The sequence below is a fragment of the Patagioenas fasciata genome, chromosome 20, assembly GCF_037038585.1.
Source record: "Patagioenas fasciata isolate bPatFas1 chromosome 20, bPatFas1.hap1, whole genome shotgun sequence".
In the NCBI taxonomy this organism is placed as follows: Eukaryota; Metazoa; Chordata; class Aves; order Columbiformes; family Columbidae; genus Patagioenas; species Patagioenas fasciata.
The window spans coordinates 662,894-689,396 of NC_092539.1; the positions used below are offsets into that span (position 1 = coordinate 662,894).

General features: G+C 50.9%; 1 pseudogene; it reads right to left on the reverse strand.

Moving 5' to 3' along the window:
- The window catches only part of LOC139829531 (dynein axonemal heavy chain 9-like), a 73,545-nt pseudogene extending 47,639 nt beyond the window's left edge, over positions 1-25,906 (reverse strand).
- Positions 25,907-26,503: the final 597 nt, after the last annotated feature.

Consider the following 26,503-nt stretch of genomic DNA (forward strand, 5'->3'; position numbering starts at 1 on the left):
GTGAGGGAGCTCCACAGCCACGGACCTGGTAGTGGAGGAAGCCGCTGTGCTCAGCCAGCCTGGGCACCAGCGATGAGATCCGGTAGATGTCGTTGAGAAGACCTTCCACCACGTCGTAGAAGCCATCGTTTGTGCCAGGGTCCAAGGAGGGTTGAAATATCAAATCTGGGATCACCAAATCCAGCTGCACCTCAAACAGGGGAGGAAGCCCTGCCTTGGGATCTGGTAGGGAAGAACAGAGGTGCCAGGTTATTTTTGAAGGGGAGAAAAGTGATCTAGAGCCACCACTAACATCCCACCACAAGACACACACATGCCCCACAGGGACACCAGGCAGGTGGGACACCCACTCGCTGGGTCCAGTGACATTGTGTCTGCATACAACGCAGAGGGGAGGCTGCCAAACCAGCTGGTGTTCTGGTACCCACAGGAGATACTGGAGAACAGATGAGACACAAGTGATTTAAGGACCGGAAAAATGCTGTGGAGGGAAGCCTTAAAGAGACCAGGCTCTTCAGCTAATCAAAAGGGAGTCTGAGAGCTGAACAATTACAGCGCATAAGTACTTAAAGAGGAGAAAAACAACAGGAACCAAGAGGCTCTTTAATTTAGTGGAGAAAGGCATGAAAAAATAAAACACCAACTGGTTTCACAAATGTGAAATTATGTGCTTGTTTTTAACAAGATGGTGAGGAACTGGATGCAATTCTCCAGCTCAGTGTGCCTCCACATCCAGGAGGGAAGCGTTCTGAAGATGTGCTTTAGCTGGACACAGCTGCTCTCAGCAGAGTGACCCTCCGTGGCAGCCTTAGGCAGGAGCTCTGCTTTGGTGACCCCTCTCCTCACTCCTCAGTGATGGAGGTTTTTCTTTCATGTCTTTCATCCACAGAACCAACTCTTGAGACTCTCCACAAACGAAAGGTTGTGTCACCTTGATGCTTTGTGCATGGGAGGTCAGGAGATGGCTGATGCCCAAGAACAGACTTGGAATGATGCCTCAATTTTGTCTGTTCACAAATCCCAGCAAATGGTGCACAGTCATCTCTGTCCCTTCCCTTGAGCAAGGCTTTGCTCCAGTGACCAGGGGACAGAGTTACCCTCTGAGTCTGGAGGCTCCTCCAGCACTTGCTGTAGACAATGCAAGAGGCAGAGTAGAAAGACCACCACAAGTCAAAGCACAAAACAGAAACTTCCTTTTGGTGAGACTGAAGATGGTATCACGGCCAGAGCTGAGGAACCAGCAGTTACCTGTGTTTTCGAGGAGGTACTTGAGTGAGCACTCAATGGCAGTGAAGAATCCATCCAGAACTATCTCATCCACGTAATCCACATAGGCCTTCCGGATGTCAGATGCTGGGTCTGCAAGTAAGAGGCTCTGGTTTTCCTGGAAGAAAAAGACGACACTTTGAAATACAGCGGGGCTGAGTCTGTCCTACAAGAGCTGCCCACAGCTGAGGACTCATGGCAATGAGCACACAGGTACCAGCCCTGCGGGGGGAGAGAAACCAGACAGACGGATGTTGCTGCTGGTAGCATGGCCACAATTTTCTCCTTCTGTCAAGGGCTGCTTTGTCATCTGAAGCAACTCAAAATAATCACAAGGTAAAAATGGAGTGCGTGAGAGACTTAGCAGCCCTGCAACCTTCTCCTCCCTCTTCTCTGAGGCCAAAGGGCTCAAGGGTGCTTTGCAGACCTGGGCCAAAGGCTCATCCCAATGCATGAAGCCTCAGTCCTTGTGGCCTGTATAATGTTACCTTGGGTGGATGAGTCCTTCCAAGTGGACTGCTTACACCTCTGCCCTACAAATGGTCATCTCAAAACAAGAGAACTTTAAAATTCAGAAAAGGGTTTTTAAATAAACCAAGTGAAAATAGTTAAAGATTGGGATCAGAAGACAAAGGGTTGGCTTACAGCCTCCCTTCTCAGCTTATTGCGTTCCTTACCTCCAGGCAAGTTCACAGTCAGGAAATTCACGGTTTTCTAGGCCACAGAATGGCCCCATCCTTCTTGCGTCTCCTCTTCCACACCCACAAGACCAGCCTGGGTATCCATCCCCTGCACCTCCCAGGCTCTGCCGTGATCCTGTTCCGGCCTTGCTATGCCCTCTGAGGGCTCTTTCTCCTAAGCCTGCCAGGGGCTCTCAACACAGGCACGGGCTCAAAAAAAACGTAAGGTCCAGCTTGCAGTCTGCTGCCAGGGGTTCAAAGCTGGCTGTATTTCATCTCTGGGGACACAGGAGAGGGTGCCATTCCCAGTGGCATGGCAGCTTGGCACACATGAGATCATAGAATCATTCTGGTTGGAAGAGACCCTCAAGATCATCGAATCCAACCATAACCTAACTCCACCACTAACCCATGTCCCTAAGAACCCCATCTGTACATTTGTTAACACCTCCAGGGATGTGACTCCACCACTGCTCTGGGCAGCCTATTCCAAAGCTTCACAATCCTCTCTGTGAATTATTTTTTCCTAATATCCAATCTGAACTTTCCTTGGTGCAACTTGAGGCCACTTCCTCTCATCCTATCTCTTACTACTTGGGAGAAGAGACCAACCCCCTCCATGCTCCAACCTCCTTTCAGACAGTTGCAGAGAGCAAGAAGGTCTGGCCTCAGCCTCCTCAAGATAGAGTGGCATTGCCAATTGGGCTTGAGTCAACCCAGAGTTGCTGCTCCCCAACTTTACACATCAACGCTGAGTGATTAAACTGTTAACAGAGCAAGCCAGGGCTCTGGTGCCTTGCAGACTCACCTCCACATTTTGCTGACACAAGAGAAAGGGGAACTTCACAGGACTGAACACTATGGGAATGCCCATTTGAAAGCACCACCCCCTCTTCACCGTCCCATGCCCTTGTATTTGACAATGCCCCCTTGTCACTGGTGTTCTACTGAACCTTTACTCCAGAGGCCTCATCCTGGTGCAAAAGGGCAATGCAAGCCAGCATCTCACTGTCCTGCCTGTGCTTGTGGGTGCACGTACCCAAACTCTCTGTGCTCTTCTCTCAGCAGCCTCAAGACTCACCTGCTCAAAAGAAGACCTGAACACCCAAGGGAAACACAGCAGACCAGCTCTTGGCCCCTTTGCTGCTGTTCCTCCAGGTTTGACCAGCACAGCAGGACAGAGGCATGGGGACATCCTATTTTGGGCCACGGTGCCTTTCCCTCCCCAGGACCTTCATGCTGCTTTGCAGTTGGTCCTGCCCTGTGAGCCACCAGAGCAGCGGTGCCAGCCCTTCTGCCTTGGCCACAGCCCCATGTTCTCTCCGGTCAATTTAGGAAGTGTTCCCATCTTTTGGGTGTAGCTGGAGGTGGTTGAGCCTGTCACAGCTGTAGCAGCAGGACAACGTGGGCATAGTAAAATCCTCGCCGTGGGTTCAGAGGGTACAGAAGTGGGTCAGAAGCCCAAGGCTGAGTGCAGACAGTGAAGTAAGGTGAGCAACAAGGGCTCAGTGTCCCAGAGAGGGTCAGCCCAGTCTCTCCAGAGTCCAAGGCCAGATGGCGACCCTCAGGAGTGGGCTGGACCTAAAATCCATCTGCCTTCCAGCCAAGGTGCTGTCCCTGACACGCTAAAACCTCTGGGCAGGTGAGGCGCAGAGATTTGGGCTTTCTCCTGCTCTGCAAAGAGGACTCTCAGCTCTGGCAAAGCCACTGGAAAAAACCCAGGGTTCAGACAGCAGCTTTTTTCTTGTTACTCAGCTTCTCCCTGGACTGACAGCGTCACCTCCTGCTCCCACAGAGGAACAACAAGCCTAAAGCAGAAAGGTCAGCCACAGCCAGCTGCCTCTCCATTTTAAGGTGAATCTTTCGGAGGAGTTTTTCCTCTGAGCAGGATCCCAAAGCCTGATGCACGACTCCCCTCCAGTGGCTTCACAAGAACCAGGACTGGGAGCCAGACTGGGCTGCATCGGCTCCCACTCCTGCTCCAAACTCGGTGCCTGGTCAGCAGCCCCGCACACTCAGCTGTACCAGCTCACCCATCAAAGTATTCCTTAATCAACAACAGGTAAGTTTTTCAAATGAGTTAAGGGAGTTAATTTTAAGGTGAAGCAGCTCTGGACATTTTCACCAGAGCGGAGAGACACCCAGAGCCTATGAAGAGTCAACAAACCCCTGGAGAAGGTCCCCCCTCACCTTCACCAGCAGATGAATCCTCTGCCCTGACTCTCGGACAAGGCTGTAACGCCGTTCCAGGCGGTCCTGACAGTCCTCCAGGCTCAGCAGCGATTCTCTTTTACAATCTCTTCTCACAAATATGGGCGACGCCCACGATCCCACGATGGTCTGGATCTCCTCAACATTGTTTTTGGCTTTCTGTATCCTCTGCTCGAGGTCATGGACATCATCCATCACCATGGAGATGTGATCCCAGACACCTGGTAAAAAATGAGATGATTGACTACTTCTTTTCAGAGCTGCATGGCCAAGCTCTTGTGCACTCTCCATAAGACTTTTCCCCCACGGTTTCATGTATTTCTCACCCATCATTAACACAAGAGACTTACCACCTCAACCAAAAGAGTCACTTCTAGCTCCCTCCTACCCCAACAATCCATGGTACAGCTGCAGCCTCTGTTTTCTGCCAGGAGCACCAGCACCGTGGGGACGTCTGACACTTCCCCCTTTCCCGTACCCAGATTTAATCTGCTACCAGAGAGAGAACAAGGACAACAGGCTGAGTGTTCCTGCCACTGTCACCAGAGCAGGGACCCACAGCCCCACAAACACAGGCTGTGACAGCCCAAGGTACCAGCGAGGGCTGCATTTAGATTCAGGGAACTTCATCTGCAGGAAAGTCCCTTCATCTTTGTTGTGCAATGGAGAAAGAGTTTTTCAGCATGAGGAATTCTGCTTTGCAAGTTCCCAAGGGAGGACACTTGTTCCTGTTCATACCACAAGCCTGATGACAGAAATATATATTCCAACAGCGAGCAGTTTGCTTTCACCAAGAGGAAACAAATTGTCTTCCTCCATTCTGCTTTGCAGTTCAAACTGATCAAGCAAGAACACTGGTTAAATCATCCCAAAGTCACGGTGCACAAACCTCACCACTAACCACAGTATTTCATCTGGCTGGAAAGGATAACGAGGTGGCCCTGGCCCCCACCGGGAGAAGTCTGTCCCAAGCCAGATGGCTGGGCCAAGGGGTCCCAGTCCCTGCACAACTCAGGGAGAAAGCAGTGCCTTGGGGACACAGGGACATGACCACACAGTGGGTCACTTGGGCTGGCACGGGCAGGGAGCAGACTCTTCAACCCCAGCCTTGCCAGCTCTCACAAACCCCAATCTTGCCGTTTCCTCAGCATCACTGCTTACAGGGCAGCCTCTCTTCCCCAAAAGCCCAGAGGGAAGCTGAAGGGATCAGGATCCTGTCCCCAGCCCAAGCAGATCAAGGTAAGATGGGAAGGAGCAGGCAGGCTGGGGGCTGCCCTTTGTCTCCCCAGTGCTGGCTCTGCTGGAGAGTCCCCTGCCCTGCTGTGAACTGTCACTGGGAACCAGGTGATGGAGGCTGGGGACATGGGAGGAATCTGATGAGACCCAAGTGAGCAGGTTAACCATGAGCAATGTGCCCTGTGGCCAAGAAGGTTGATGGTACCTGGGCTGCGTGAGTAGGAGTGTGGCCAGCAGGTCGAGGGAGGTGAATCCTCCCCCTCTGCTCTGCACTCGTGAGGCCCCATCTGAGTGGTGTGTCCAGTTCTGGGCACCCCAGTTTAAGAAGGACAAGGAATTACTGGGGAGAGCCCAGCGGTGGCTACCAAGATGCTGAGGGGTCTAGAGCATTTTTCTTCTGAGGAAAGGCTGAGAGAGCTGGGGCTGTTGAGCTGGAGAAGCTGAGAGGGATCTGATCAATGGGATCAATATCTCAGGGTGGCTGTCAGAGGATGGACCAGACTCTGTTCAGTGGTGCCCAGCACCAGGGTGAGGGGCAACGGGCACAGACTGAAACACAGGAGGCTCCATCTGAACATGAGCAGAAACTTGTTTGCTGGGAGGTGCCAGAGCCTGGCCCAGGCTGCCCAGAGCGGGTGTGGAGTCTCCTTCTCTGAGACATTGAAACCCCCTGGACCCACCTGTGTGATCTGCTCTGTGACCCTGCGTGAGCAGGGGGGTTGGACTGGGAGATCTCCAGAGGTCTCTTCAGCCCTCACCAGTCTGGGATTCTGTGAAATCCTGTACGGCCTCTTTTGCCCTAACACAGAGCTAGCTCACCCTCCATCTTCCAGTTGAGTGTTTCTTCTGCCTTCTTCAGCTTCAAGTTAATATCCCACAGCTGCTCCTGTATGAGAGGGTATTCGACCTCCAGGACTGTCTTCAGGACCTTGTTGTATCTGTTCACCATCAGCTCCAAGTCGGCCGCCAGCTGCCGGTATGACTCCTTGGAGGAATAGATTTCTGCTGCCGTGGGTGGGATGGCTCCCAGCCGGCTGCCAGACAGGTAGCTCAGCTCCCTCAGCACCGACACCAGCTGCAGAAACAAGGCAGAGAGCTGAATGTGAGACAATCCTCCCCATTCACCTGGTAGACACCCTCCCGTCAATTCCGGGGATCTTAGGGGGTTCCTGCTGTTTTATTCACAAAGCAGTACGCTCTGAGAAGGGCCTGGACACCTCCTAGTCCAGACCATCTCCCTCCCATTGATCTTTGCCTCTGATTTGCTTCCCAATCAAAGACATCTAGCTCTGTTAACTACCCAGCCAGCAAACCCTGTGCAGCCTCTAAAAGCCATGATGATCTCTGGTCTTCTCAGCTATCCTCATCAATACAGTCTTTCAGCAATACTGTGCCTGCAGGAGGAGGCACAACCAAAAGCATCTTTGAGTTGTGATGGAACGGGATTGAGTGGGTTATTAAACTATAAACCCAAGTAGAAGTGAGTCCCTGCAACAAACGGAGCAGCAAGGTCTTCCAACGCAATATATCACTTCTAAGACAAAAAAAAAAAATCTTTGCTCAGTTTAGTGGCTTGTGAGAGGGAAAATACTCCTGAAACTGCACATTTTGGCTGGGTGACAGAAATTCAGTATATTGTATGGGCAATGGCAGGGGTGAGGAGTATCTACAATACTAAAGTGACTATGTCCACAATGACAAGAAGAGGAAAGAAAGACGGAGCGCAGAAGGGTGAAGGGAGCAGTTTGAGGAGGTGGATGGAAGAGGATGGGATGGGAGGAAGGGAAAAGCAGGGGATTGAGGGAGCAGGAGGCCAAGTGAGATAGAACCAAACTCCCCTCCCTTTTATGCACTGGAATGTCTGAGACATCCCCACCATGGTGTCAAGGATGTCTTACCCTCTTTCCCTCTCCTCCATGGAAGGTGAGCTCTGGAAGATTCTTTAATGTTGAAGGGTTGCAAACACATCCTCCCTTTAGGCAAAATGAGGTGCTCCTATCTGCTCTGAAGGGCATGAAGGGGCTGCTAAGCAGGCACCTGAGGACATGAGGCAGTCCTCAGTACGGAAAGCTGAGAGCAGCGCAGAAGCACTCAGAGACTGGAGCTGAGAACATGCTCAGCACGTCACAGGCTCCAAACCCTGGCACCAGGGTGAAGGGTGGAAAACATCCCCTGGGGCCATTTGCTTCCCACCTTAGCAAGGAGATTCCAAGGAGCTGGACAAATCCTTTGTCTGAGAGCCAAGCTGGAATGAGCTCTGGAACCTCAACACTTTTCTCTAACAGCAGCAAGTCCCAGGGAAAGGGGGAAGTGTTTGATGTTTTCCCAGGCCCCTGAGATTCAGCACCTCCGCAGCAAATGGCATTTCACATTTGAGAGGCCCCAGCTCTCATCAGGCCCCAGCACCTTTGAATCCACCTCTGCACTCTGCTGGCTTGGACCCTGCCTCTGCTTTGGGCAGGGGGATGGTCAGGCCTCCCTGTGCTGGAGAGGGCAGCCCTAGGGAACAGAGACCTACTGGAAGCCTCCTGCACCACAATTAAGGAAATCCAACAGCCACAACACTGAAGTAACAAAACAAACCTTTCCTGGGATTTTTATACCCTTTCAGGAAGCTCAGATTTCAGGTAAACATAACACGAACCCACGTCTGTAGGATGATGCTCCTACGCTCCCCACACCAGCGTCAAACCAACCTGCTCTGGAGATGTTGACACCAGTTAACATCTGGCTACTCACAGACTTTCTGGCTTTAATTACAATCTGCGCTGCTTAAACTGTAATCCTGATATTTTACCAGGAGACAGAGCCCACAAAGGGGATGGTTAATTCATGTCACCCATAACAGATGCTCCAGGGACCTCAGCAGAACAGATCTAGTAGCGATCCCACCAGACTTGCCATGCACGGTGGGGCACAGCTTGGAGACGTGCCCTCCAGCAGACAGGAAAGCTAGTTCTTACCTGGGGATCAAAATTAACTGTGATCAGTTTGGTTTCTGGATCTCGCCGGATAAGCGGTTGAGTAAGGTTGTACTGTGATTTTTGAGAGACTGTCTGGGACCAGTCTGCATAGAGCTTCTCCTGATACCTGCCGGAAAACAAACAAACAAATTAAAACATCCACCACGTAGCTGCCAAGCCCGCACACCAAGACATAGAACCAAATAAAAGCCAAGTCCACTTCTGAGGGCTGAAGAACATCAAGGAATATTTAAAACCCACCCACACCACCTCCATAAAGATCTTGGCTTCAAAGACAAACACCTGAAAACCAGTGACAGCATCAAGTCAGGAAAACAAAGATCCCCCAAGTACCATTCTTAGCAGAGGATTCAAATTTGGGGACAAACATTCAAAAGCTCAGAGCAATCAGTTCAGTTTTAGCATCAAACATTAAGATATTAAGTGAGGTGCAACGAATCCCACTCCCACTTGTGGAATACACACATTACAGCCACGGTAAGTACACTGTGAATGGGCACAAGTGGACTGAGACTTCTGGTCAGCTCAGGTTTTCTACCACAGCATCTCCTACATCCAAAAGAATCTCGTTCCAACATTTCTGCTGGGCTGCACAGCCCCTGTCCCTCCCATGCAAACTTCTCATTTCAAGATATCACAGAAAGACTGTGGTGTGTAGCAAAGGATTCCTCCTCCTCTCTCATCACAAAATTCCTTCTGGCTTAGAAAGAGACAGTCTCAGGCCCTGGGCTTGCAAATGTGCTGAAAGGTGGTTTAGAGAAGGAGAAGGAAATGGCCTCAAGTTGCACCAGGGGAGGTTCAGACTGGATATTAGGAAACATTTCTTCCCCAAAGGGCTGTCGGGCATTGGAACAGGCTGCGAGGGCAGTGGTGGAGTCATCATCCCTGGAGGGGTGGACAGACGTGGAGACGAGGTTCTCAGGGACACGGGGCAGTGCCAGGGTTGTGTTAATGGATGGACATGAGGGTCTCTTCCAACCAAAACAATTCTATGATTCTATAAGGTTTGGCTTTTTTTCATATAGTTACAGTCATGCCTGAGCCACCACTTACCTGTCGAGCAGCTGGATCATTTCTTCATACTTCTCTATCACCCTTCTTCCTTCAGCAGAGTCCAAGCAGCTGGTGGCACAACAGACAAGCTCAGCGTTACATTTAGCCCTGTGAGGCTGCAGTCTCTATTTACCCCTTCCCAAAACCACCCACCACCTTGCAGGCAGAGCCTGGCTGGGGATCTTACATTCCAACCCCACCATATCGCCCAAAACCATTTCACTGCACAAAAGCTCTCCAAGCCCCAGTGCGCCCTTTTGCGGGTGTTTGCATGGCAACTGGCAAATGAGAACCACGTCCTGGGGGAAGAACAAGGGCCCAGAGCTGCTGGAGGAACACTGGTCTCCGTAACATACTCAATGCTCCGGTGTTTGCACAGAGCAGGGCAACCTCTGCTCACCAGCCACCACTTTCTGAGGTCAAAGAGGCACAGAAAGAAGCAGAGTGTGGCTCCCGGCAGACGAAGCTCTTGGCGGTGCCCAATTCATGCCCCTCAAACCGAAGAGCAAAGGTGTCCCAGAGTGCGGGAGGCAGAGCCCTGGCCACGCTGCCAGGGCTGTACAGCCCAGGGAACAGCAGGCCAGAGGAATTCTTATCATGCTGTCTTTTCCCCACTGTTTCATCTACAATATCCAAGTTTTCCTCAAGATGGTTGTTGATTTTGGAGGACATATTGACAAAACTTGAATTAACTTAACCAAAAGCTGGAAAAAAGGAGCGCCTGAGCAGTCACCGCTGGGCAAGTGCTGAGAAACCTGCTGGAAGTAAACAAGTCCTCTGAGCAAATCCAAGTAAATCCCAGCAAAACCACTTTTGTTTCTCCTTTTTAATCCTTTTTCCCTTTCAACAGCATCATGTCACCACCGTTGCAGAGCATGTTATTAACTACTCTAAACAGAGGACAGAAAATCAGTGTGAAATGCAGATCTGGGTCCTTCATGGTGGACAAAAATTTGCCATTTAGGTTCAAATCAGACATGATAACTTGGGCTCTGTGCTGGGAACAGCCCAAGAGTTTGTTTCATTGCACCAATGTCTTTGCTGCTGCAGAATAACTGTGCACTTAAAGACACTTAATGGCAAGATACAGTGAGAGAAGGTTACAAACATGGTACAGTGACGGTCAAGTTATTTTGGTCAAGTACATTAAAAAAGTGGATCCATTTACACAGAATCCTGACCAGCACACGTGAAGCCATTCCTGTGAGCTACCAGGTGCAGTCCCTGGAACATCCTCAGTTGTCATAAGTCCAACACCGCCTTGCTTACAGAGCTCTTAAATGTTGTCTCATGTGGTGCCAGCTGTGAGTATGAGGCCATACTTCCCTGACACCATCCGTTATAACAAGCATTTCGGTGATAAATATACCAGCATTGGTTTCTTTCCTTGATCTTGGGAGATGGCTCCTTTGTTTAACGCTGAGAAAGTTTTCTTCTGCCCAACAAAATGCTCGTCTGCTCCCCAACATGCAAACCCAGCTCCATCGACCCATCTCAGCTGAGTCCAGCCCAGCACTTCTCTGCTATTCACAGTTTGGATGATGCCAGAACCAGGACTGCAGCTGAGGAGGTCCTGGAGAACATGCTGAGTGGGATTGCAGCAGGAAAGGTTCTGATACCTCTTTCAATTGCAACCCGGGAACTATGTCTGAAAGCTGAATAGCCCACTGTGCCTCTTAATCGCTTCAAAACAAATCCAGTTAATGAGTTTCTTAAAAAAAATAATGATCACAAGGAAGCTGAAAAGCACCAGTGCAACCACTTCACACCTCTTTGACTAAGAATTATTTCAGCTATAACCATGGGATAATGTTCACCACAGAAAGAAAATCAGATTGATTACAGAGAAGATAGCAAGGTGGTCATAAAGCAACTTAGCTGGAACAGACATGCACAGATGTGGGATGTGCCTGAAGTGATCAAACGGCACCTGGATTCGCGCTCGCAGCTCCTGCGCCCAGCGCAGCGCTCCAGCCACCGGCGGCATGTTCTTGTGCACAGGGGGGATCCTGGGGAGGGCACACTGGAACAGCATTTGACTGAACACTGCACTTGTAACCCCAAAGATGCAACAACAGAACCTCATTTGCAGAAAACTGCTCTGATTTCCCAGCTTCCTTCCTTAAATCCAACATCTGCCACACTGATGTAGGTCTGTGACCAAGGCGAGTGCCTCTGGATCTTGAATAAGGAGCTGAGATCGAACGAGAAGCCCAGACTATGTCCAAACCTGAGCTGATGTGAGGTGTCCCTTGCCTGGGACACATTCCCCGCCCCTCACAAACACTGACATAGGGATTTCTGACCAGGAGTTACTTCTGTCCGCCTTATCTAACAGCCACAGAACAATAACCACAAATTCACAGCAAATGATTCTCTCCATGATTCTCTCCAGTCCAGGACTTGTCTCGTTCCAGTATGATCTTTCTGAGGCAAGTAAATAGGTTATTGTTCAAAATGACACACTTGAATCCTCATAATCTGATAGAAATCCACCCATTCCCCCCTGTGCCAACAGTCACGGGGAATAATAAACTTGGAAAAGGCTGATTAAACCCTTGGTTACAAAGTCCCACTCGCATACTTTGCATTTTAAGCATTGTAAGGGAAACAAAATAAATTCATTCTGAGGAGCACATGAGTGGGTTTGCAGGTCCCATGGGGTGTTGGAGGCAGCACACAAATGTGGAGAGAAACCTCCTGTCACAGCCTCGCTGGGAGAAAAGCTCAGCATGTGTCTCCATTCCCAGTCACATATCATGCACACACATTTGAAAAAGGGTATTTTTACTCCTAACCAATTATTTGCTTTAATACTAAGAACAGAGCTTTCCCAGGCATTTCCATTGCCACTAGGAGCTACAGAGGCTGAAAACATCTGCAATTTGTAAAGTTTTGGGTTCCTTAGAAAAATAAATCATTTCCCCCCCAAATTAATCTCAATCAAACTCCCTGTAAAACCCATGTTACTCAGCACGTTCTACCTACCGAGCTTCAGCTCTGCCTGGATGTGCCGGGAGTAGATCAGCCTGGCGTGGTCCAGGGCCCTGCTGAACATGCTGATGAGGACGGAGTATTTGCCAGCAGCATCTGCAGCGACTACCGGTCGCTCCAAAAGGCTCCCGAACATGTCCAGCAGCTGTTGGGGTGAACACGCAGGAAAAGAAGAGGGGAAAAATTTACAACCCCGACTCCTGCAGAGAGATCAGCTGGGACCTTCCTCCCCAGCCCAGAGGCTTCAATACTGTCCGCACCGATGGGCACTTTGGAAAAAGGAAATTTGCTCCCTTTGTTACGGGGCCTCTCAGACTTTCTCTGGGGTTGGACCACATTCCAACTGTTGTTCTTCAAATGCTTCAAGATTTTCTATTTTTTTCAAAAAACTTACAAAGATAAACACTGTCACTTGCTAAAGTCTTTTCTACAAATGCTTATATTGATTTTTTTTAAAAAATACCATTTATTATTTCTGCAAGATAGATTAATTGATAAATAAACCAGCTTTGTTTCTAGAAAACCTGTTTCCAAAACTGAAACAGATCCATGTATTAATAATATTAACAAATTGATACTAACAATATCAATTCTCACCAGGAAATCCTAGAAAAAGCATGATTTCCCCCAACTTGCAGAGAGAGACACAAATATATCTCCTGGCATCCAAAAGCTTTGTGAGGGACCCACCAGCCTGAGCATCCCAAACCAAGAGCAGCCCAAAAGCTACAAGTCCCACTGTCCCACCAGCAAACACCAGCCCCATGTGCCTGTGGCTCCAGCACTGCCTGGTCTCCTCAGCGTGATTCTCACCGAGCCGGGTGCCCTGATTTCCCTTTTAGGGAAGAGCAAGGGAGCGATAAACAAACCTTGAAGGCGTGGTCCAAGTTGGAGGCGTCATCAAAAGCCTGGATGAAAATGGTGCCCAGCCGACGGTCCATGTCTTCTACTTTCTGCTGGAAACCAAAGGCATCCTGCTCAAAGTCCTGCACAAAGGCAAAACACAAGCTGTGAGGCTGCAAGATGGCACTAGGAAGGTACCTGTAACTCCTCGATCCAGAGATGCCCTCTCTTATTCACCGTGAACTAAGCCACTCCTCTGGCCAATCTTCAGCCATCGCAACGTGGCAAAGTCCTCACGAAGCTTGAGAACATTTCTGTGCTGTCCCATGGCTGAGATGTTGGCCCTTTCTCTGGGAGGGACCCTTTGGTCCTGAGGCCTTTCCACAGCCCACATGGCACTATCTTCAGCCTACAGGCAAGATGGACTATTTCCACACCCTCTCCCCCACCACTTGGCCTGAAGACCACACCATCATCCAGAAAACCCACGGATGCACCTGCTGAGTCCCAAATCCAACCTACTTTCAAGTCAAAACAAGCCTGTGGTTCCATGGTGAGCTGGTTGTGAGTGAGGCAGTTTCAAAACACTCGCACAGGTTGCCCAGAGAGGCTGTGGAGTCTCCACACTTGGACATAGGTAATCTTGGAGATATTTCACCTGACCAGTCACAGTCCTGCTCTAGCTGAGCCTGCTTTGAGCAGGGAAGGTGGACTGGGTGATCTCCAGAGGTCCTTTTCAAACTCAACAGTACTGGGTTTCTGTAATTTCCATCATCTTCTTGCACTGCTTTTCTTGCTTCAATTGTAATAAATCCTTTGAACTTCAAGAGTAACATCTATATTTGTTTTCCTACACGTAAAAGAGTCCAAATCAAAGACTGAACTTGACAGTCCGTGACAGTCCTTCTGTTCTAGCTTGGACAAAACCACTAAAAATGAGGTCATGTGTCTCTTTTCCAAAGGACAAAGTGCAAGGAAATAGCTTTTACTATTGCTACTGCTGAGCTCCAGCAGATCCAGATGCCATGTTTTAGCTAAAAAAAACGGCTCCAGCAGTGGCAGAGGGTGCAAAACTAGAGCACTGAAAGAACAAACATGACTCAGAGTCACACAAATGGCCATGGGGTCACCAAACCCAAGCCACCTCCTGCAGAGCCACTGTCACCTCTCCTCTGTGCCTGCCCTGCTGAAGGAGGGGTGCTATGGAGCAAGCAGCTTTCCAGCAAGAAACACTGGGGACGTGCCACCCCCTGCAGAGATGTACTGGGAGCTGCAGGAAGCAAAGCACGAGCCACCCATCCCCACACCAGGCAGGTCCCAGAGGGCTGGGAATATTCCTTTAATTAAAGCACTACTGATAATAAAATAGAGCATCCTTGAATTCTGAGAGCCCCAGATGCCATGTGTTCATCTAGGCAGGAGCGAACACATCCCAGAGATGATCTGAGTTGGCCCTCATCAGGCAAACTACCTTGTTTTTCCAAAACTAAGACAGCGTCTTATATTAATTTTTGCTGCAAAAGATGCTTACTTTTTTACATGTATAGCTGCCTGGACCCTATTTAAATTGACTTTTTTATGAACTGTAACTAGGGCTAATTTTTTGAATAGGGTTCATATTTCACGCATCCTGAAAAATCATGCTATAGCTTGTTTTTGGGGTAGGTCTTATTTTTGGGGAAACATGGTAAATACCAAGAGCAGGAAAGCAAAGAGATGTGGGTGTTGGTATAGCTCTTATACCTCAGCAAGCACCATGTACAGCAAAAGCTTGTGCATAACTCATGGAAATCCCAGTTTCCCAGCTGCACTGATCTAAGGTGCTGATCTAGCAAGATATGTTAGATATAGACGTGCAAGAAGTCCCAAATCTCTGCAGGAAAGGCCAGCGGCTCCCTGTTCCCTCCAGTACCAGATCAGATCATAATGAAAGGAGGAAAGAGCTGGGAAGAAGATAGCAGGAAACTGCTGCTTTGGAAACATGCACATGTTCCTGATGTTCCCGCAAACTGGTCCCACCTACCGTGTTGGTCAGGTCAAGACAGTCATAGGTTCGCTCTGAAAACACCTTGTATGCCTCCTGGAATTCCTCATACATGTCCAGGACCTGCTGGCCCAGGGTCTTCCCTTTAATCCCACTGAATTCAATTTTCTCCAGCTTCATCAAGTCCAAGGAAGTTGCCAGGAGATCCTTCAAAGTCAACGGAGGGAGACACAGGTCATGATGTTGACAAAAGAAGATGACAACAGTTGTCACGACAGAGTTGCACTTGCTGAGGGACCTTCCCAAGCACAGCGCTGGTGCTCAGGCTGGGTGGCAGGGATGGGAAGGGGGGAGCCTGATCTGCCTGTCCTGAGCATCAGTGGCTGCTCATAACACGTCCCTGCCCAGTGAGACCTGCTGCAGCCACTAGAAATACCATGACAACTGTAAAATCGCTTTTAAGGGTATTTAAAGGACAGATCCAAAGCAGGATATGAGACTCTTATATGTCATCCAGCATAGCTAAGAATCCCAATTTTATAGGTATTAACCAAGGACAGATTTCTAATATTTACAGGTACCCAAACTGTCCAAAGCTCCTGCGCAGTCAAACCTCCACGTGTCCAAGTGGGTGTTGCAGCACCTGCCCCGCTGGCCCTCTCTGCTGAGGTGGCACACGGGTCCTTCCCTTCCCTTCCCTTCCCATCCTCTGCAGCCTGGCAGTGTCACCTCTTGGGAAAATGTCCCGCTCCCCCAGTGGTGGTGGCAGCACTGGGCAGCTCTGCTGCCATCCCACCTCATCTGTCTCCCTAGGTAGGGCCAAGTAAGGGCTGGTTGAACATCCATTGTCTCAGAGGACCAGGAGAAATGTGCACAGGAATGTACTGGTGGCCACTCTCTGCTTGCACTTGTCCTGGGGCCACCCGAGCAGGGCAGCAGGTTTTACCACAGACACGTAATATGAAACAGTGCAACGAACCAAAGGAAAGGGATCCTTCCCTCTTCACGTGCTCATGGGCTACCCATGCACCAGTGTAACTGCAGCTTTTATGAAAATTCGAAAACAAATGCACATATGCATTCATATTCACTTCGACACACCAGCACATCCGCTTGAACAAATACCTAGTAAGGCAAAAAAATAATGTGGAAATACCAGTTGTCCCTTGCTTTGTCTTGCAAGGTTGCTTGAAATGAAGTGATGAGGGGAAATTGAGACGGAGAGAGATGCAGCAGTTTTCCTCATTAACAGGCTGGTGTGCACTATGCTTTTAATTATTGTTTTACAGCTCACTCCGCAGGCTCTCCCTCTGACTCCAGATACTGCAGCTTCTACTGTCCCTGGAGTGTGGGACAGCCACGGAAGGAGGAAACAGACACTGGTCAAAACGCACAGTGCCCCAGCTCAAAACCTCCCCACTGGCTTTTGTCTGCAGCCCATATCCACAGTGTGCCCATGGCATCCATGGAATCCCAGCAGTCAGTGCCCCAGAGCCTTTACAGGGTCCCAGTAAACCTGTCACCAACACTGTCCTCATGATAACCTGCAGTTATTCCTGTGTCTATTTATATTCCTCTCTACACTGACCAGCATAATTTGGTTTATTTCACATCAAACCCTACTGGAAACCATCATTATGAATACTTTTAAAATAGGCACCAGTCATGACAGTTTTCAACATAGTTAATTAAGGAACACATAAAAGTATATGGCACATTTAAAGCAGTAAAACTGCCAACACCAGCAACCTGTACACTGGCCATCCAACCCTACACACTGAGAACGCAGCAACAATCAACAAAGAAATTCATTTGGGATGTGTGTGGAGAGCAGATGAATGTGTGTGGTTAGCCACGTGAGAGATAACAGGTACATGCAAGGTCTGTACAAGAGGTACATACAGTATCTGTATAAGAGGTATATACAGTGTCTGTATAACAGGTACATATGGTGTCTGTATGTCTGTGGTCTCCAGACACAGCCATGTGGTAAGGAGAGCATAGGGAGCTCCCACATTCACACTCAGACCTGCTCTCTGCAGAACATCTCCTGTGGCTCAAGGAGCCCTTGGCCACACTGGGAGCTCAGGGATGACACCCCAATGTCCCTGCCTCAGGTGACAGATCTGGCAAACAGGGACACCCCTGAGCCACAGCACCCCAGTTTGATGGACTATGAGGATGCGAAGGGACAACCTGGTGAGGAACGTGTCCCTGCTCCTCCCCAGGCCCACGTGGCACAGCCAAGGGGATCCTGCCATCTGGCCTCTCCAAGACAGGCAGGACCCAGCTCTAGGGTGTCATAGAATCATAGAACCATTTCAGTTGGAAGAGACCCTTAAGATCATTGAGTCCAACCATAACCTAAATCTGTCTCTGATGGCACCAGGAGACCTGGGAGATTACATTGCTTTATTTACAGCTGTGCAAACCACACCTCCAGTAATCCTCCTTTTCTTGCCCCAACAGGAGCAAGGAGTCCAACGGGACTCCTGAGAGCAAAAAACACACCTATCAACCTGACCAGCTTACATATGCACTGAGCAGGACATAGTAAAACACAGTCTTAGACTCGCTGTAACAGGAGACCTAACAGCAAAAGAGTGGCCCCATTCCCTGGTATCAGGTGAAGCTATAGAAAGGAAAGATGCCAGCAAGTGATCTCCTGGCTACAGAGTTCTCCTGACGGTCTGCAATGTTTTTCAAGACCAGAGTCTCACCTCCACCATCTCCAGTCTCTTCAGGAAGGTGTCCAGCCTCGCAAACACCATCGTGGAGCTGAAGTCCCACTCCCTCACTTCTTGGCCTGGTTCATAATACATGTGCAGTTTTTCCCTTCTCTCCTCAAATGCCTCTTTGAACATGTTCAGGATACCGAGCACCATTCGCACCTTGCCCAGGCTCTCCTCCATGTCCCCTTTCAGAAGGTCTTCTGGAGACAGGTACACCAGGGCCTGGAAGAGCAAAATCACACCTGAGAGGTCACTTCTGCCATCATGGAAAACAAGGACTTCTTGTGTTGAACACATTTGAACCTGTTTATTAAGTTAAATGTTGCCTAAAGAATCACTTTTCCAGGGAAGGACAATAGGAAGAAGGGGAGAGGGGACACAGGGGACTGCAAACACAGGCATCACAGCCACAGACCTGCTCAATGAGAAGGTTGCAGATCTCCTGGAGCAGCACCACTATCCGCACGGGCATGTTGTAGTGCTTGGAGGTGACCCAGATCAAACACACCACGTGGAGCAGGGGGAGCAGGAAAGGCTTCACCTCGCTGAACTCAACCCTCTCTACGTCTTCCAAGCGGCGCTTGAGGGGTGTCAGGTGCAGGTGAACGTCCTGAGCTTCAGTCAAAGCTGTGTTGAGAGACGTGAGAAGCGGTAAGAACCACCCAGCTGCGGTGTGCTGGGTTCCCAGCTAGGTGCTGGCCTCACCACATGGAAAAGTGCCTGGGAAAAGAAACTGTCCTGACAAGCACTGAGCACCCTCAGCCACCTGTGTGCTGCAGGTCACTCACTCGTGAACATCACTCACCTGCGGCAGTAACCAGAACAGAAATAAGCTGATGTGATGGCAGGGGACAGGGAGCTGGGACAGGGCTTCGTGGAGAGCCTGAGTCCACAACTGCTAAAAAGTCACACGGAATTTGCCCAACAGCACCAAAAATACAGTGCTGCCATGGCTGTGAGCCATGGCCTTGCTGTACAACACGACAGGCTGTACAGCCTTGGCCTGAGCCCTTTTTAGCTCAGTTTTGGCTCAAGCAACTCCTTGTCCAGTGGGCAGATGACGACGGCCCCACTAGTCCTGACTGTAATAGAAAACCTGTCAACAGTAAAGCAACTGATGTCTGACTCGTCGAAAGCTTTAGCTTAGCTCTGTACAGCTGTGTGGTTTTACCCTGAAGAATTACCCCAGAGCGCAAGCATTAATAAAACCAGATCGTTGTGCAATTAAACCTGTGGACCAACAAGAAGTGACAGAAGTGCCTGAATGCATGCAAAAATAACCCCTAAGGCCCAAGACCAAGGAAGAAGAGACTCCCACTATCAGCATCACCCTCCCAGCAAATCCACCAACAGCAGCCACACCAGTACAATGCCAGGGAAAGGGGCAGAGACTTAAAAGCAGGTGCACACAAATCTGAACTGCGCTGTAATGGAAATTAACAATTATAGTCCAAATTATCCAATTAGGGTTAGTATCGCTGTAGCCGGATTAAAACCAAATATTTGTTGTATTTTGATTAAACCCTTAAAGTATTAATTAGTTTAACAATGAACCCTTGGTTCCTTATATAAGGGGTGTTTCTCCAGCCCATTTAAACTGCACAATGCAGAGTGTGACACAGATCCTTAAGAGATTCAATGTTTGCACGTGAAGTGGTGAAGAACAGTGTTTTCTGCCAGCACGTGCACAGCTAACACAGTCTAGATGGTTTCATTGTGCCAGAGAGCAGCTGGGTTGGACATGGATGTCCAGCTGTGTTGGTCTGCAGGGACAGACCAGCAGGACTACACTGTTTTTCACTACAGACAGGGATTTGCAATATTTCCTTGGGCTGCGCTCAACTCCCCTAAGCAAAGCAAAGCAAGGAAATTCGGGCTGCAGTGGCCAAAGCCTGAGAAGCAGCGCTCTAACAAAGCAGTCTTAGGTACAAGATCTGTCCTCTTAGTCTGAACTCCCGTTCCTGCATAATAACACCAGAGGAGCTGGTGGAAGTTGAGGTGAGTCCTGTTAGAGTAATGCAAACACTTTATTACAGCAGAATAAATTCCCAAACCCATTCACCCTGAACTTTGGCAAGAGTCTGGCTCAACAGACCAGCGATGGAGCTTGTCCCAGCCTGGAAACAAAAGCCTAGACTCAAGCACAAGCAGCCCAGTCTCAATTCACAAACTAGAAAGATTTGGCTTGAAATCAGTCACACCAGGCCATGAAGAAAGGCCAGAAGCCAGCACTGTGGTAAAGTTGCCCCAGCATCTCACCTGCCTCAACATCCATTAGCATGGTTTTGAAGGCTGGGATGTAGCTGCTCTCAACTCTCTCCAGCAGCTCCATCATGTTCCTGACCTTCCTCGTTGTCAGCTGGTTGTAAATGCATTCCAGGTCATCACACCTACAGCAACCGAGACACAGAATCACAGAATCAGTTGGTTGGAAGAGACCCTCAAGATCATCGAGTCCAACCATAACCTAACCCCTGGCACTGCCCCGTGTCCCTGAGAATGTCATCTCTGTGACTGTTCAACCCCTCCAGGGATGGTGACTCCACCACTGCCCTGGGCAGCCTGTTCCAATGCTTCACAACCCCTTCTGGGAAGAAATGTTTCCTAATATCCAACCTCAGCCTCCCCTGGCGCAACTTGAGGCCGTTTCCTCTCATCCTGGCGCTTGTTCCTGGGGAGCAGAGCCCGACCCCCCCTGGCTCCAAGCTCCTTTCAGGCAGTGCAGAGATCAGAAGGTCTCCCCTCAGCTCCTGTTCTCCAGCTGAACCCCCCAGGTCCCTCAGCCACTCCCATCACACTTGTGCTCCAGCCCCTCACCAGCTCTATTCCCTTCTCTCAACTCACTCCACTACCTCAAGGTCTTTCTTGGCCTGAGGGGCCCAAAACTGATTTGAGGTTTGGCTTCCCCAGCGCTGAGTACAGTGGGACAGTCATTGCCCTGGGCCTGCTGGCCACACTGTTCTTGATGCACACCAGGATGCTGGTGGCCATGTTACCCACCTACACTGGGCCATCAGCTGTCCCCCAACATCATCTGTTTCCCCTGGGCCTGATTCAGGGCTTCCTCCAGCTACACATGGACTGTGGAAATGGGAGAAAGCTGCATGAGGCACAGACAAACCCTACAGGACAGAAAGTGCTGAGTTCAGCATGACAGCAGCTCTGCTACTGACAGAACATCGCTGAAAAAAAGCCATCGTGTTTCTGCAGGCATTAGCAACAGCTCTCCAGCCAGCAGGGCTTTGCCCCGAGTCAGCCTGAACCAGTACAGCACAAAGGTTTTCAAAGGGCAGGAGGAAATACCACTCCCAGGCTCCTGAGCATCTAAAGCCCCTCTGGCCCTGACAGATGAACAGCAGCCAGCTGAGATGCACCATTTCCAGACAGCCCCCAGCAGGTGTCCATCAGCAATTACTCCTGTGGATGGCTCCTAGTGAACAGTGACGAAAGAGTGCCCAGAGCGGGTGTGGAGTCTCCTTCTCTGAGACATTCGAACCCGCCTGGACCCACCTGTGTGATCTGCTCTGTGACCCTGCGTGAGCAGGGCTTGGACTGGGGGATCTGCAGAGGTCCCTTCAGCCCAACCAGCCTGGGATCCTGTAAAGGGCATTTCTGAAAAAAGTCCCTTGAGGTGTAGCCCCTGTGGTGGGGCTAAGTTAAAACACAGCCAGCTGCCCAGTGACCTCCCAGGCACTTTGCAGATCACGATGATTTTCTGTGCGGGAGCAATTTTCCTTAGTTGAAGCCTACATGAACCCCAAGTGGCCTGTTCTTCTCAACTCATGGAATTAGCAGCTCCACCACCAGCACTCTCCCTCTACACAAAACCAGCACCACAGGGCACCATGCACTGGCCAGGCTGCTCTGGGTACCTGTTCTTCCAGAACTCCAGCTCCACCTTCGGGTTCGGATTGCTGCCTTGCAGGAGAGGCTCTGAAGGCTCTTTCTTCAGTGCCTCCTGGATCTGGTGGCTCCAGTCTATGATGGCCGACTCCATGGCATACACCAGAGATTTATCTATCCGTTCCATGCTGTAGTAAACAGAGTACGTCATTAACTTTGTTGATGTGCATTGCTCAGTTGGATCTACTTCCAATGGCCGTGTGGGCAGCTGGATTTTACAGGGTTTCACATTTCAAAACCACAAAACAATCAAACCCCATAAGATTTTGTCACTGGTTTAATATAGGAATTACACTCTGGAGAAAATGGCTGAATGTCTGCAGCAGTGTGGGCAACAACACTGTTCATAAAGTGAATGGTGGAAATGAAGAGCCAGTCGCCACCTCTCTGCACAGCCAGTCATTGTCACATCAGATCCATTCAGGTTCAGGATCTGACCTGGAGACTCACACATCCAGCAAGATTCTCTCTCCCCATACCATTCTCCCTCAAAATATTCTACATCCCCGCAGTCATTAACTCACTTAATTCAGCAAGAAACACCACCAAGTGGGCTGGGAAGCTGAGGACAGGTCACCCCACTGCCTTGGAAGCAGTAACTTCTCACAAAATCCCACCCGCACCACGTCCTGTCTGAGGAGTGATTCATTCCACTGCACCCACACATCTCCTGGGGTTCCACAGGGGCACGCACGCAGCCCAGACACGATGACAACTTGATGTACAAACGCATCTGCTTCTCTGGACCTTCCAGAACCTGTTATTTTGGGGTGGTACTCACGATTTCTCATTTTCCAGATCAATGTCCTCAATTCCCTCTGAGCCAGCTGGGAGAGGCAGCAAGGTCTTGCCGTCTACTTGGCCAACAACTGTGAAAATGGTACTTTTGAGGTTGTGGACATGACGCACGATGTCTTGTGACACCACTTGTGGCCAGCCCTGATGGTTCTTCTTGTTCGTTAGGATGGGCACGATCACCTACAGCGGGAGTCACGGAAGACCAATGGAGAAAAAAGTGCAGCAGGAGACGGACAGGCCACCAGGCTCTGAGGTCTGTGCTTGGCCAAGCCTGGAGACCCATATTCATTGCTGTCTCAAGCAGTTCCCATGTGAAATAGAGGCAGCTGATGATGAATGGGCATCTCTACAGGCCCACTTTATACAGCAGAACACCCTTTTCCCCAAATCCAAGCAGCCAAGGAGGGCGGAAGCCAGTAGGCAAAGTGAGCAGCCCCATCCCCAGGCTCTCCCAGCCTTTCAAGCCCGCAACTGGAGATGGCCCCATGGGCTGCTGTCCCTTGCCCTCACAACTGTCCCCGGTGCTTGGTCCCCATGTCCCTGCCCATGGGCACAGCCGTCAGGCTGCCCTTTGAGCCTGCCAGGGCTGGGCTGAGCTCAGTGTGCTGCAAGGGAAGGTCTGCTGGTACCCCCTGGGATACACTGGTGGTGAGGGTCCCCCAGGTCCCAGCTGCAGCCCACCAAACAGGAGCTTTGCCTTTATCAGCACTTTTACTGACCCGGCAGCATGGGGTTGTGGGGCTGGTCGGGGTTTGCCCAGATTTGAGCTGCTTTTGGCTTGTTTGAGCTGTGACAGCAACACCGTGTCTGTCACCTATCCTGGCTGGCTCTGCACTGGGACCAGCCTGTGGCAACAGCCTAACAAAGCCAGGTTGTCCCTAGTGACAAACAACAGCCCTTTGTGTTACTGGACTCAGGGTGGGGGTAGGGGAGGGGGGGGAGGTGACTAAAGGCATAAAAATAGCTGCAAATGGACATAAAATTGAAACGGAATAAAGCAGCTCAGCACCTCCATGGTGCTGTCCCAGGATGCTGAAGACTCTTTGGAACTGTGGCTGGCTCTGTAGACCCGAAGAAGACCCGACCAGCCACCTTCGTGCCCAGGGAGCCGTGGGAAGGGGGAGCACAACCCCAGGGAACACACGGGCAGGTGCTGACGAGTTCACCTTCAGCAGTTTTAGCTGCATTATTAGCAAGATGTGTCTCTATTACTTAAAGCATGTGGACTGCTAATGCCAGTGATGTTGTAACCAGGCAAATGATAGCCGTTCATTTTCTTTCTGACTGTTAAAATGATAACTGGACTCAGGATGAAGCCCCAGCCCACAGAGCAGGTGTGTTCCCTTCGGCACCGCAGGAGTGAAGCAACAAGTGGACAAGGTCACCAGCTGTGACCCCTCACTGAATAAAGACAAAGTGTGGGCAGAGGAACACACGACCCCAACCCCAGGAAATTCAAGACCTTTTTCACCTTCACGCAGACCCACCCCATCTGCCTGACCCAGCACCACCGCTGCTTTTGCCTTCAAGTGAAGCTTGAGAGGAAAATAGGATGAAAACCAGGCACAATCTGCTCCCTGCAGAAATACTGCATGTCTGCACAGGGGAGAGCAAAGCCTGCAAACACGCAGCTGGGACGCACAATCCCGGCTCCCAAAGGCATTCAGAAAACAGGATTTAACAGGATCTGCCAAAGTGTTCCTACCCCACCATCTACCCATAGCAGACGGTGCTTGCAATGCTATTGGCCAGCCGTGATGCAAAACCACTGTTTGTGCAGACTTCGCAAGACCACGGGGCTCATCAAAACAAAAGCTCCCCGTATAAATAACGTGTTTTCTCACAAAACCAGGATAACCAGTCTGGCAGCCTGCTCTTGGGAATCCAATCTATCAGTCACCATCTTAATATACCAAACATCATGATCAGAGCTTCTCAAATCCAGCAGCTCCTCTGCTTTCCCATTACAGCCTCATTCCTGAGACTTCTCCCGGTGAGGAGCCATCAGGAATAAACCGAAACAACATTGTCTAGTTCAGGCTAATAACACAGCAAAGCAAAAGCACTCGAACCTCTTGACGATCTCTTTAAGAAAACATCAGCCCACCTGAGATAACCCGACACTGAGCTACAGGAGGCTCCTGAACATCACAAAACACTTTTTCACTATGAGAGTAATCGAGCACTGGCCCAGGTTGCTCAAAGAGGTTGTGAAGTCTCCATCCTTAGAGATAATGAAGAGCTACCTGGACATGGCCCTGGGCAACTGGCTCTGGATGGCCCTGCTTGAGCAGGGGTTTGGAGTAGGTGACCTGCAGATGTCCCCTCCAGCACCTGTGGGTACATCAGTCCCACAAGGACCCCACTGATAGACAGAGCTGATGTGGATCAGCATTCAGGTGGTTTATATGAGTTCTAAAGCCGTCCATGGTACTGCAAAGGGCAGAGTTAAGGGTACAAGTGCATCAGCAGAGAAGGGAGGGAGGCCAAGGAGCCTGTCTGTAGGAGGGGACACCTTCCCCGCTGCCATGTGCGAGGGGCACCCGGTACTCATGGGTGCCAGGGCTCCCTCTGCACCTCCGGGGCTGCCCAGGCCTCACAGGATCCCAGCCTGGTTAGGTTGAAGGGATCTCTGCAGATCCCCCAGTCCAAGCCCTGCTCACGCAGGGTCACAGAGCAGATCACACAGGTGGGTCCAGGCGGGTTTCAATGTCTCAGAGAAGGAGACTCCACACCCGCCCTGGGCAGCCTGGGCCAGGCTCTGCCATCTCCCAGCAAACAAATTTCTCCTCATGTTGAGCCTGCCCCCGTGGCCCCTCATCCTCACCTCCTCCACGAGGGCGGCAAAGTGCCGCAGGGCATCGGCGGGCAGGTCCCCGCAGAGCAGCTCCCCGGGGCCGGCGCCGGGGGCCCGCAGGAAGAACAGCCCCTTGCGGCGGGCGGCGGGGGGCGGCGGGGGCGGCCCCAGCTCCAGCTCCCCGGCCGGGCCCCGCCAGAGCAGCAGCGCCGGCCCCGCCAGGAAGCTCCGCAGCAGCGGCCCCGCCGCCTCCCCGCCTGCCCAGCGCTCCCAGCGCTCCGCCGGCACCCCCAGCCCCCGCGCCGCGCACCGGCACAGCCGCTCGGCGCCGGGCACCGGCTCCACCGCCTGCTCCATCCGGCCGGCACCGGCGGGTGTTTGCGGGGAAGAGCCGCGTTGCCCGGGGGAAGGGACACTGCGAGGAGCCGGGGGCGGGCCGGGGCGGGACCCAGCTCGCCTGGGAGACGCAGCTGCCCCGGGCAACCACGGGTATCAACACAAGCTGGGGATGGAGGGCCTGAGAGCAGCCCTGCGAAGGACTTGGGGGTGCTGGGGGATGCTCCCTCTGGGGGGGGTCTGGATACCACTGGATCCACCTGGGCACCCCCAAAGTGGCTTTTTAGCACTTATTTTTCTCCTGAAAAAGCAAACACAGTGGGGCTTTCTCCCATCCTGCCCCATGGAACCCCACTCAGACCACACCAGTGCTTGGTTGCCCATCACCATTTATTCCAGCTGCTGCCTGCTCAGCGCCCAGGGCAGTGGGACCGGGCCCGAGACCCCCATCCTGCCCGGCTGTCAGGGAGTGATTCACTGCGGGGGGTGGAAACTGGGGATCCCGTACCCCTATATATACGCTAAACCAAATTATTCGGTTGCAAGCAGTGGTTGAAATAATAAGCAACCAGACGGCTGAGGCACCGAATCTCATAGCGAGACAATTGTCTCAGACCAGAGCTGCAGTGTACCAAAATCAGGGAGCGTGAGATTGTCTTTTAGCTGAAGAGAGGGGGGCGTCTGTG